This window comes from Arachis duranensis, chromosome 6 (genome assembly GCF_000817695.3).
Source record: "Arachis duranensis cultivar V14167 chromosome 6, aradu.V14167.gnm2.J7QH, whole genome shotgun sequence".
Lineage (NCBI taxonomy): Eukaryota > Viridiplantae > Streptophyta > Magnoliopsida > Fabales > Fabaceae > Arachis > Arachis duranensis.
In genome coordinates, this window is record NC_029777.3 from 93,354,015 (window position 1) to 93,364,990 (window position 10,976).

The 10,976-nt window shown below is 34.8% G+C and overlaps 2 pseudogenes; both read right to left on the bottom strand.

Moving 5' to 3' along the window:
* Positions 1 to 1,833: 1,833 nt before the first annotated feature.
* Positions 1,834 to 2,890, bottom strand: LOC127748514 (MDIS1-interacting receptor like kinase 2-like; annotated as a pseudogene).
* Positions 2,891 to 3,039: 149 nt separating this feature from the next.
* On the bottom strand, positions 3,040 to 9,230 carry LOC127748515 (LRR receptor-like serine/threonine-protein kinase GSO2; annotated as a pseudogene).
* Between the last annotated feature and the right edge of the window lie 1,746 nt (positions 9,231 to 10,976).

Here is a 10,976-nt window from a genome sequence, read left to right on the forward strand (position 1 = left end):
AAACTATCTTGTTCATATTCTTTCATTCTACACATTTTTTATAATACACTATTTGAGAGAGCAATATCAATTGGTTCAGTAGTGCTAAACTTGTAATCATACACTCTTCTAGAGAGTACTCATTTCATCTCAATAATTCTTTGAGAATTGTTTTCTTGTACACTTTGTAAATTGGAGTGTGATCTCCAAGGTTGAGTCAAGAGTTATAAACACTATAGTCGGTGAGGATACCAAAGAGGTATACTAAGTACTCAAGGCAAATCTTAGAGAAGGTATCTCTAAGTGGAGTGGGTTAGTATACGAGTGGTGATCATATACCGTGAGGTGTTAGAAACTAAGGACTCGGATTGTAAAAGGTTTTGCGCGAGCACCTTGAAGCTTGGCAATAGTGGAACTTCTCAATTGCGATTGAGAAAGAAAGTGGACGTAGGACAAGGATTGTGCCGAACCACTCTAAATAGCGTTTGCATCTCTCCAAACTCATCTCTTCAATATTATTGTCTTTTACCTTTGAGCAAATAAATTGTGATCGAAAAGTAGCTTCGTAAGTACTTAAGGAGTAGCTTAAGTCAGATTGGTGAAAAGCTTGATCAATTTATTTGAGTTGGTGTCTATTGGAAAGTAAAAGCTCCTTATAAATGCTTAGCAATTGAGTTAAGCTCTTGGAAAAATACTAGTACAATAACACTTTTGTATATTGTCTTTAACTTTCGCAAAAAGATTCATTGTTGTTGCAATACTCAATTCACCCCCCCTCTTGAGTAATTGTGCATAGGTTCTACAAATTCATGGAGCTTGACAATATTTCTGGGATGGCTTTGTGACAACACCTTTACCTCGTTTCGGAAGCTCTTGTCAAATGATGGATTTTGTGACTCCTTTTAATGAAGTTTCTTCAATGCAAAATTTTTCCATTTGAAAGTTGTGCCCTGTACACATAGTCATAAGTACCAGTTTCTATGCAGTATCTAATGTCAAAGTCCTGTATTGCTTCAATGATATATTCAAATGCAAATTTACCATCATAGTTCCATATAGAAAACAAGTCCCTATTCATTTCTGAACTTGGTTAAACTTTAACATTCTTGGTACGTGAAATAAAATAAAATATACCCACAAAAATGACAAAAAAAGAAACAACTATAAGGAAGAGCAATTATACATAGGTGCCTTATTTTTTGATAATTTGATCTTGAACGGAAGAGTTGATAGACATTGGAGTATTAGCAATGATTATTTTGCATAAAAATCTTTGCAGCCTTGTGGACACTCAAAAAAGTTAAATTACAAATTTATGAGGTAGGCTTGCAAGTTCTATAGGTAAATTCCCTGTGAGATTATTATAGCAAAGATCCAAACTTGATAAAGAAAGATTTTGTCCCAAGAATATAAGGACCATCCTTAATGGACAAAAAGGATTCACTACCACTAAGAAGATTGTGGCTCTTATCTAGTTTCTTAACATAACCAATTTTTGAGGGAATGTTTCCATTTAACAGATTATTACTCAAGTCAACTTCTTCAAAACTAATACAATTTAGCATGGGAGATGGGATCAATTCTTCGAACTTGTTGTTGGATAGGTTTACATCACAAAGAGAATCAAGAATTTCTATCTCTAACGGTATGTTTCCGTCGAATTGATTGTTAGAAAGATGGAATGAGGTCAAACTCGTGAACTAAAATAGTTTTTGTGGTATAACACCAGATATCACATTATGAGAAAGATGTAAAATGTGCAGGTTGATCAAATTATGAAATTCTGAAGGAATGGAGCCATTTATTTGATTGAATTCTATGTATAACTCTTCTAAGGACACCAATGCTCCTATTTCAAGAGGGATTGAATTCTGTTAATGATATCCACCTCTTGCTCCAACTTAACTCCTTAGTTTCATCATCATCCATATTCAAGGCATAAATCAAGCTTCCTCTTTCCATATATTCGTATACCAAAAACATGCACCGATTGTGGAGACAAAATCCATGGAGCTTGACAATGTTTCTGTGACAGATTTGTGACATCATCTTTACCTCGTTTCAGAATCTCTTGTCAAAAGATGGATTTTGTGACTCTTTTTAGTGAAGTTTATTCAATGCAAAAATTTTGCCATTTGAAAGTTGTGCTCTGTACACATAGTCATAAGTACCAGTTTCTCTGCAGTATCTGATATCAAAGTCCTTTTTTGCTCCAATGATTTCTTCAAAGGCAATTTTACCATCATAGTTCAACATAGAAAATAAGTCTCTATTTTTTTCTGAACTTGGTTAAACTTTAACCTTCTTGGTGTGCCGAATAAAACAAAATATACCCAATAAAATGATAAGGAGGAAGAAGCAACTGATAGGAAGAGCAATTATACCTAGGTGCCTTGATTTTTTGGTGTTTTGATCTTCAACGGAAGAGTTGATAGACATTAGAGTATTACCAATCATTGATTTTGCATAAAAATTCTTGCAGCCTTGTAGACACTCAAAAAAGTTGAATGACAAATTTATACGAGGTATACTTGCAAGTTCTACAGGTAAATTTCTTGTGAAATTATTGTAGTTAAGATCTAAACTTGATAAAAAGAAAAAAAGGATTTTGTCTGAATAATATAAGAACCATCCTTAATGGACAAAAAGGGTACACTACCACTAAGAAAATTGTGGTTCATATAAAGTTTCTTAATATAACCGATTTTTGAGGAATGTTTCCACTTAACAGATTATTACTCAAGTCTACTTCACCAAAACTGATACAGTTTAGTATGGGAGATGGGATCAATCCCTCTAACTTGTTATTGGATATGTTTACATCATAAAGAGAATCAAGAATTCCTATCTTTAATGGTATGTTTCCACCGAATTGATTATTAGAAAGATGGAATGAGGTCAAACTCGTGAACTAAAATAGTTTAGGTGGCATAACACCAGATATCATATTATGAGAAAGATGTAAAATACGTAGGTTGATCAAATTCTAAAATTCTGAAGGAATGGAACCATTTATTTGATTGAATTCTATGTATAACTCTTGTAAAGACAACAATACTCCTATTTCAAGTGGGATTGAATTCCGTTAATGATATCCACCCTCTTGCTCCAACTTAACTCCTTAGCTTCTTCATCATCCATGTTCAAGGCATAAAATAAGCTTCCTCTTTTCATGTATTTGTATACCAAAAATATCCACCGATGGTGGAAACAAAAGTCATGGAGCTTGACAATGCTTCTGTAACAGATTTGTGACAACATCTTTACCTCATTTTGGAAGCTCTTGTCAAAATATGGATTTTGTGACTCCTTTTAGTGAAGTTTTTTCAATGCAAAAATTTTGTCATTTGAAAGTTGTGCTCTATACACATAGTCATAAATACTAGTTTCTATGCAGTATCTGATGTCAAAGTCTTGTGTTGCTTTAATGATGTCTTCAAATACAATTTTACCATCATAGTTCAAAATAGAAAATAAGTCTCTATTTTTTTTTCTGAACTTGGTTAAACTTTAACCTTCTTAATGCGTCGAATAAAACAAAATATACCCACAAAATGACAATTAGGAAGAAGCAACTGATAGGAAGAGCAATTATAACTAGGTGATTTGATTTTTTGGTGTTTTGATCTTGAACGGAAGAGTTGACAGACATTAGATTATTACCAATCAAGGATTTTGCAAAAAAATCCTTGCAGCCTTGTAGACACTCAAAAAAGTTGAATGAAAAATTTATACGAGGTATGCTTGCAAGTTCTACATGTAAATTTCTTGTGAGATTATTATAGCTAAGATCCAAACTTGATAAAAAAAAGATTTTGTCCCAAGAATGTAAGGACCATCCTTAATGGACAAAAAGGGTACACTACTACTAAGAAGATTGTGGCTCATATCAAGTTTCTTAACATAACCGATTTTTGAGGGAATATATCCACTTAACAGATTATTACTCAAGTCAACTTCACCAAAATTGATATAGTTTAGCATGGGAGATGGGATCAATCCCTCTAACTTGTTATTGGATAGGTTAACATTACAAAGAGAATCAAGAATTCCTATCTCTAATGGTATGTTTCCACCGAATTGATTGTTAGAAAGATGGAATGAGGTCAAACTTGTGAACTAAAACAGTTTAGGTGGTATAACACCAAGTATTATATTATGAGAAAGATGTAAAATCCGCAAGTTGAACAAAATTTGAAATTTTGAAGGAATGAAACCATTTATTTGATTGAATTCTATGTATAACTCTTGTAAAGTCACCAATGCTACTATTTCAAAAGGGATTGAATTCCGTTAATGATATCCACCTTCTTGCTCCAACAACACTCCTTAGCTTCTTTATCATCCATGTTCAAGGCATAAAATAAGCTTCCTCTTTCCATGTATTCATATACCAAAAACATGAACCGATGGTGAAGACAAAGTCCATAGTGCTTGAAAATGTTTTTGTGATGTATTTGTGACAACATCTTTACCTCGTTTTGGAAGCTCTTGTCAAAAAATGGATTTTGTGACTCGCTTTAGTGAAGTTTCTTCAATGCAAAAATTTTTCCATTCTAAAGTTGTGCACTGTACACATTGTCATAAGTACTAGTTTCTATGCAGTATCTGATGTCAAAGTCCTGTGTTGCTTCAATGATGTCTTCAAATGCAATTTTACCATCATAGTTCCATAGAGAAAACAAGTCTCTATTCGTTTCTGAACTTGGTTAAACTTTAACCTTATTAGTGCACCGAATAAAACAAAATATACCCACAAAAATGAAAAGGAGGAAGAAACAACTGATAAGAAGAGCAATTATACCCAGGTGCCTTATTTTTTAGGTATTTTGATCTTGAACGGAAGAGTTGACAGACATTGTAGTATTACCAAGCATTGATTTTGCATAAAAATCCTTGCAGCCTTGTGGTCACTCAAAAAAGTTGAATTACAGATTTATGAGGTATGCTTGCAAGTTCGATAGGTAAATTCCCTGTGGAATTATTGTAGTTAAGATCCAAATTTGATAAAAAAAAAAGATTTTGTCCCAAGAATATACAGATCATTTTTAATGGATAAAAAGAGTACACTACGATTAAGAAGATTGTGGCTCATATCATGTTTCTTAACATAACCAATTTTTTAGGGAATGTTTCCACTTAACAGATTATTACTCGAGTCAACTTCACCAAAACTAAGACGGTTTAGCATGGAAGATGGGATCAATCCCTCTAACTTATTATTGGATAGGTTTACATCACAAAGAGAATCAAGAATTCCTATCCCTAATGGTAGGTTTCCACCGAATTGATTGTTAGAAAGATGAAACGAGGTCAAACTCGTGAACTAAACTAGTTTAGGTGGTATAACACCAGATATCATATTATGAAAAAGATGTAAAATGCGCAGGTCGATAAAATTCTAAAATTCTAAAGGAATTGAACCATTTATTTGATTGAATTCTATGTATAACTCTTGTAAAGACACCAATGCTCATATTTCAAGAGGGATTGAATTCCGTTAATGATATCCACCCTCTTACTTCAACTTAGCTCCTTAGCTTCTTCATCATCCATGTTCGAGGCAGAAAATAAGCTTCCTCTTTCCATGTATTCGTATACCAAAAACATCCACCGATGGTGGAGACAAAATCCATGGCGATTGACAATGTTTCTATGACGGATTTGCGACAACATATTTATCTCGTTTCAGAAGTTCTTGTCAAAAGATGGATTTTGTGACTTCCTTTAGTAAAGTTTCTTCAATGCAAAAATTTTGCTATTTGAAAGTTGTGCTTTATACATATAGCCGTAAGTACTAGTTTCTATGCAGCATATGATGTCAAAGTCCTGTGTTGCTTCAATGATGTCGTCAAATGCAATTATACCATCATAGTTCCATATAGAAAACAAGTCTCTATTCTTTTCTAAACTTGGTTAAACCTTAACCTTCTTGGTGCGTCGAATAAAACAAAATATTCCCACAAAAATGACAAGGAGGAAGGAACAACTGATAGGAAAGCAATTATACCTAGGTGCCTTAATTTTTTTGGTGTTTTGATCTTGAACAAAAGAGTTGACAGACCTTGGAGTATTACCAATCATTGATTTTGCATAAAAATCCTTGCAGCCTTGTGGACACTCAAAAAAGTTGGATGACAAATTTATATGAGGTATGCTTACAAGTTCTATAGATAAATTCCATGTGAGATTATTGTAGCTAAGATCCAAATTTATATAAAAAAAGATTTTGTCCCAAGAATATAAGAACAATCCTTAATGGACAAAAAGGATACACTACCACTAAAAAGATTGTGGCTCATATCAAGTTTCTTAACATAACTGATTTTTGAGAAAATGTTTCCACTTAACAAATTATTACTCAAGTCAACTTCAGCAAAACTGATACAGTTTAGCATGGGAGATGGGATCAATCCCTCTAACTTGTTATTAGATAGGTTTACATCACAAAGAGAATCAATAATTCCTATCTCTAATGGTATATTTTCACCCAATTGATTGTTAGAAAGATAGAACGAGGTCAAACTCGTGAACTAAAATAGTTTAGGTGGTATAACACAAGATATCATATTATGAGAAAGATGTAATGTGCCTGTTGATCAAATTATGAAATTATGAAGGAATGAAACCATTTATTTGATTGAATTCTATGTATAACTCTTGTAAAGACACCAATGCTCCTATTTAAAAAGGGATTGAATTCCGTTAATGATATCCACCCCTTGCTCTAACTTAACTCCTTAGCTTCTTCATCATCCATGTTCAAGGCATAAAATAAGCTTCCTCTTTCCTTGTAGTCGAATACCAAAAACATGCACCGATAGTGAAGACAAAATCCATGGAGCTTGACAATGTTTCTGTGACAGATTTGTGGCAACATCTTTACCTTGTTTCCGAAGCTCTGGTCCAAAGATGAATTTTGTGACTCCCTTTAGTGAAGTTTCTGTACACATAGTCATAAGTACCAATTTCTATGCAGTATCTGATGTCAAAGTCCTATATTGCTTCAATGATGTCTTCAAATGCAATTTTACCATCATATTTTCATATAGAAAACAAGTCTCTATTTTTTTCTAAATTTGGTTAAACTTTAACCTTCTTGGTGCGCCGAATAAAACAAAATATACCCACAAAAATGACAAGGAGGAAGAAACAACTGATAGGAAAGCAATTATACCTAGGTGCCTTGATTTTTTTGGTGTTTTGATCTTGAACGGAAGAGTTGACAGACATTGGAGTATTACCAATCATTAATTTTGCATAAAAATCCTTGCAGCCTTGTAGACACTCGAAAAAGCTGAATGACAAATTTATACGAGGTATGCTTGCAAGTTATATAGGTAAATTTCCTGTGAGATTATTGTAGCTAAGATCCGAACTTGACAAAAAAAATTGTCTTCCTGGAATATAGGGACCATCCTTGATGGAAAAAAAGAGTACACTACCACTAAGAAGATTGTGGCTCATATCAAGTTTCTTAACATAACTGATTTTTGAGGGAATGTTTCTACTTAACAGATTATTACTCAAGTTAACTTCACCAAAACTGATACAGTTTAGCATGGGAGATGGGATCAATCCCTCTAACTTGTTATTGGATAGGTTTACATCACAAAGAGAATCAAGAATTTTTATCTCTAATGGTATGTTTAAAGATGGAACGAGGTCAAACTCGTGAACTAAACTAGGTTAGGTGTCATAACACCAGATATCATATTATGAGAAAGATGTAAAATGCACAGGTTGATCAAATTCTGAAATTCTGAACGAATGGAACCATTTATTTGATTGAATTCTATGTATAACTCTTGTAAAGACACCAATGCTCCTATTTCAAGAGGGATTGAATTTCGTTAATGATATCCACCCTCTTGCTCCAACTTAACTCCTTAGCTTCATCATCATCCATATTCAAGGCAGAAAATAAGCTTCCTCTTTCCATGTATTCGTATACCAAAAACTTGCACCGATGGTGGAGACAAAATCTATGGAGCTTGACAATGTTTCTGTGACGAATTTGTGACATCATCTTTACCTCGTTTCGGAAGCTCTTGTCAAAAGATGGATTTTGTGACTCCTTTTAGTGAAGTTTCTTCAATGCAAAAGTTTTGCCATTTGAAAGTTGTGCTCTGTAGACATAATCATAAATACCAGTTTCTATGCAGTATCTGATGTTAATGTCCTATGTTGCTTTAATGACGTCTTCAAATGAAATTTTACCATCATAGTTCCATATAGAAAATAAGTCTCTATTCGTTTCTGAACTTGGTTAAACTTTAACCTTCTTGGTGCGCCAAATAAAACAAAATATACCCAAAAAAATTTAACAGGAGGAAGAAACAACTGATAAGAAGAGCAATTATACCTAGGTGCCTTGATTTTTTTGGTGTTTTAGTCTTGAACGGAAGAGTTGACAGACATTCACTACAAAAAAAAAGGCCCATGGTCACGGTATAGCTAGTAAAAAAGGTGACCATAGATCTATGGTCACGGTTTTGGACCTATGGTCACGATTTTTTACCGTGGCCTATTCTCTCGTGGCCAAAGGTCTATGGTCACAGTTTTTTTATCTATGGTCACGGTTTCTATGGTCACTGTTGCAATTTTTAAATTGTGACACTTTAAGCAACCTTTTTTCACCGTGACCATAGGTTAATCTATGGTCACACGTACCATAGCCCTATTTATGGTCACGGTTTTCGCCGTGACCATAGACTCTATGGTCACCCCTCTTGAAAACTGTGACCATAGCCTTATCTATGGTCACAAAAACCGTGACCATAGCTTCTATGGTCACCCCTCTTTAAAATCGTGACCATAGCCTTATCTATGGTCACCCCTCCTTAAACCGTGACCATAGCCTCTATGGTCACCCCTCCTAACAACCGTGACCATAGCCTTATCTATGGTCACGGTTTTCACCGTGACTATAGCCTCTATGGTGACCCCTCTTTAAAATCGTGACCATAAGAATGTGGCATAAGAATGTGGTTGATAATGCGGTGAAATAGAGCTCTTACTGAACCAAGAGCCTTATGAGTCAGAACAGTTCTATCCAATGTAGAGAATTTTTTGCAAACCTGAGTTATGGCTATCTGATAAGAAATGTCAACTTGAGAGTCCCACTTTCCTGGCATATAAGCAAGGGCTCTTTCATCAGTGTACCCTAAGGCAGCGTTGATGGTCTCTCTGTTCAGAGTTAAATGAACCTTCTTGACATAAGAATGAATTGCTCCGTCATGGTACATCATGTTTGCGTAGAATTCGTGAACAAGATTTGAATAAATCGGAATTTTGAATCTTGAACAAAGGAGTCCATTTGAGATGATCAAACAAAGTAATGAAGTCAATTCCTTTTGCACTCAGGGTTTCCAGATTCACAATGCGAGAAGCACACAGATGTCGGTTAATCAAAACTTGACCATGGAACTCGTAGGCAGCGCATGAGTTGAATCGTGCTGGATCAAAGTGAGAGTGATTCTTGTTGAACTTATTTTTGAAGTCTAGAGAATCCAGGTTTGGTGGTTCTCTAGTGTTACGCAAAATATAACCTTTGGAGCGCTGAGAGCTTTGGCCAAATGGATGAGGAGTTGATCGCCTTGGGGTGACGGAGGTGGAGAGGATTGTGACTCTACTTCTTCTTCGACCACATGCTCTTTCCCTTTTCCAATCTTTTTGCGAGAAGAGGTTCTCTAAGCAATTACTTTCCTCCTCATGGCTTCGGTTGATTGAGAAGAAGAGGATGAGGGTGAAGTAGAGTGGATATGAATGTGAGTGTGAGTGGGTTTCGATTTTGGAAGGAGGGGTTCGATTGCTTCTCCTAGGCACTACCTTCTTTTTCATAATGATAAGGGAAGAAGTAAAAGGTGAGAAGGTGAAGTGATGACCGAAGAAGTTGGGTAGTGGAGAGAGGTTACAACTACATTTAATGTTGAGTGGAGAGATGATTATTAGAATAATGGGTATTTAATGGAGCAGTTATCATCAAGGAAATTTTAAAATTAAAAAGTAACTGAAAGATCTTTTCCTTGAATCAAGGGAGAGAGTAAGGGAAAAGATTTGATTTGACATGAACTCCCCTATCAAGATATGATGTGATAACCTCCAAAAAATATTATTTATATTAAAATGTGATGAACAACTGAAAACGGGCCGGAGTCATGGAGTAGGTCCAAGAGATTTTGCTAGGCCTTATGTTCAGAAATGCCAGTGTTCAGTCTCCCCCTGCTTCATGGTCTGTTCATCACGTCCCCAAATTTGTCTCTTTCCTTCCTACGAGACAAAACCAAACAGAATCAGTGAAGATCACAATTTCTCAATAGAACTCAATTCTAACATTCCCAAACTATTCCTTAATGAACAAAACCCATTTTCACACAAAGGTTTAGTGAATATATCAACAAGTTGTTCTTTGGATTTCACAAATTGAATATCAATAGTACCCTTTTGCACATGTTCTCTAATAAAATGATATCTAACTTCAATGTGCTTAGTTCTAAAGTGTAGAACAGGATTTTTAGAGATGTTTATTGCACTCATATTATCACAAAATAAAGGTATGCTATTGATTTTCAATTTATAATCCTCTAACTGAATTTTTAATCAAATTAATTGAGAACAACAAGCAGAGGCAGATATATATTCAGCTTTGACTGTGGATAGTTGATGAGCGGATAATTTATACGCTTTTTGGCATTGTTTTTAGTATGTTTCAGTTAGTTTTTATTATATATTTATTAGTTTTTATTTAAAAATTCACTTTTCTGGACTTTACTATGAGTTTGTGTGTTTTTCTGTGATTTCAGGTATTTTCTGGCTGAAATTGAGGGTCCTGAGCAAAAATCTGATTCAGAGACTGAAAAGGACTGCAGATGCTGTTGGATTCTGACCTTCCTGCACTCGAAGTGGATTTTCTGGAGCTACAGAAGCCCAATTGGCGCGCTCTCAACGGCGTTGGAAAGTAGACATCCTGGGCTTTCCAGCAATGTATAATAGTC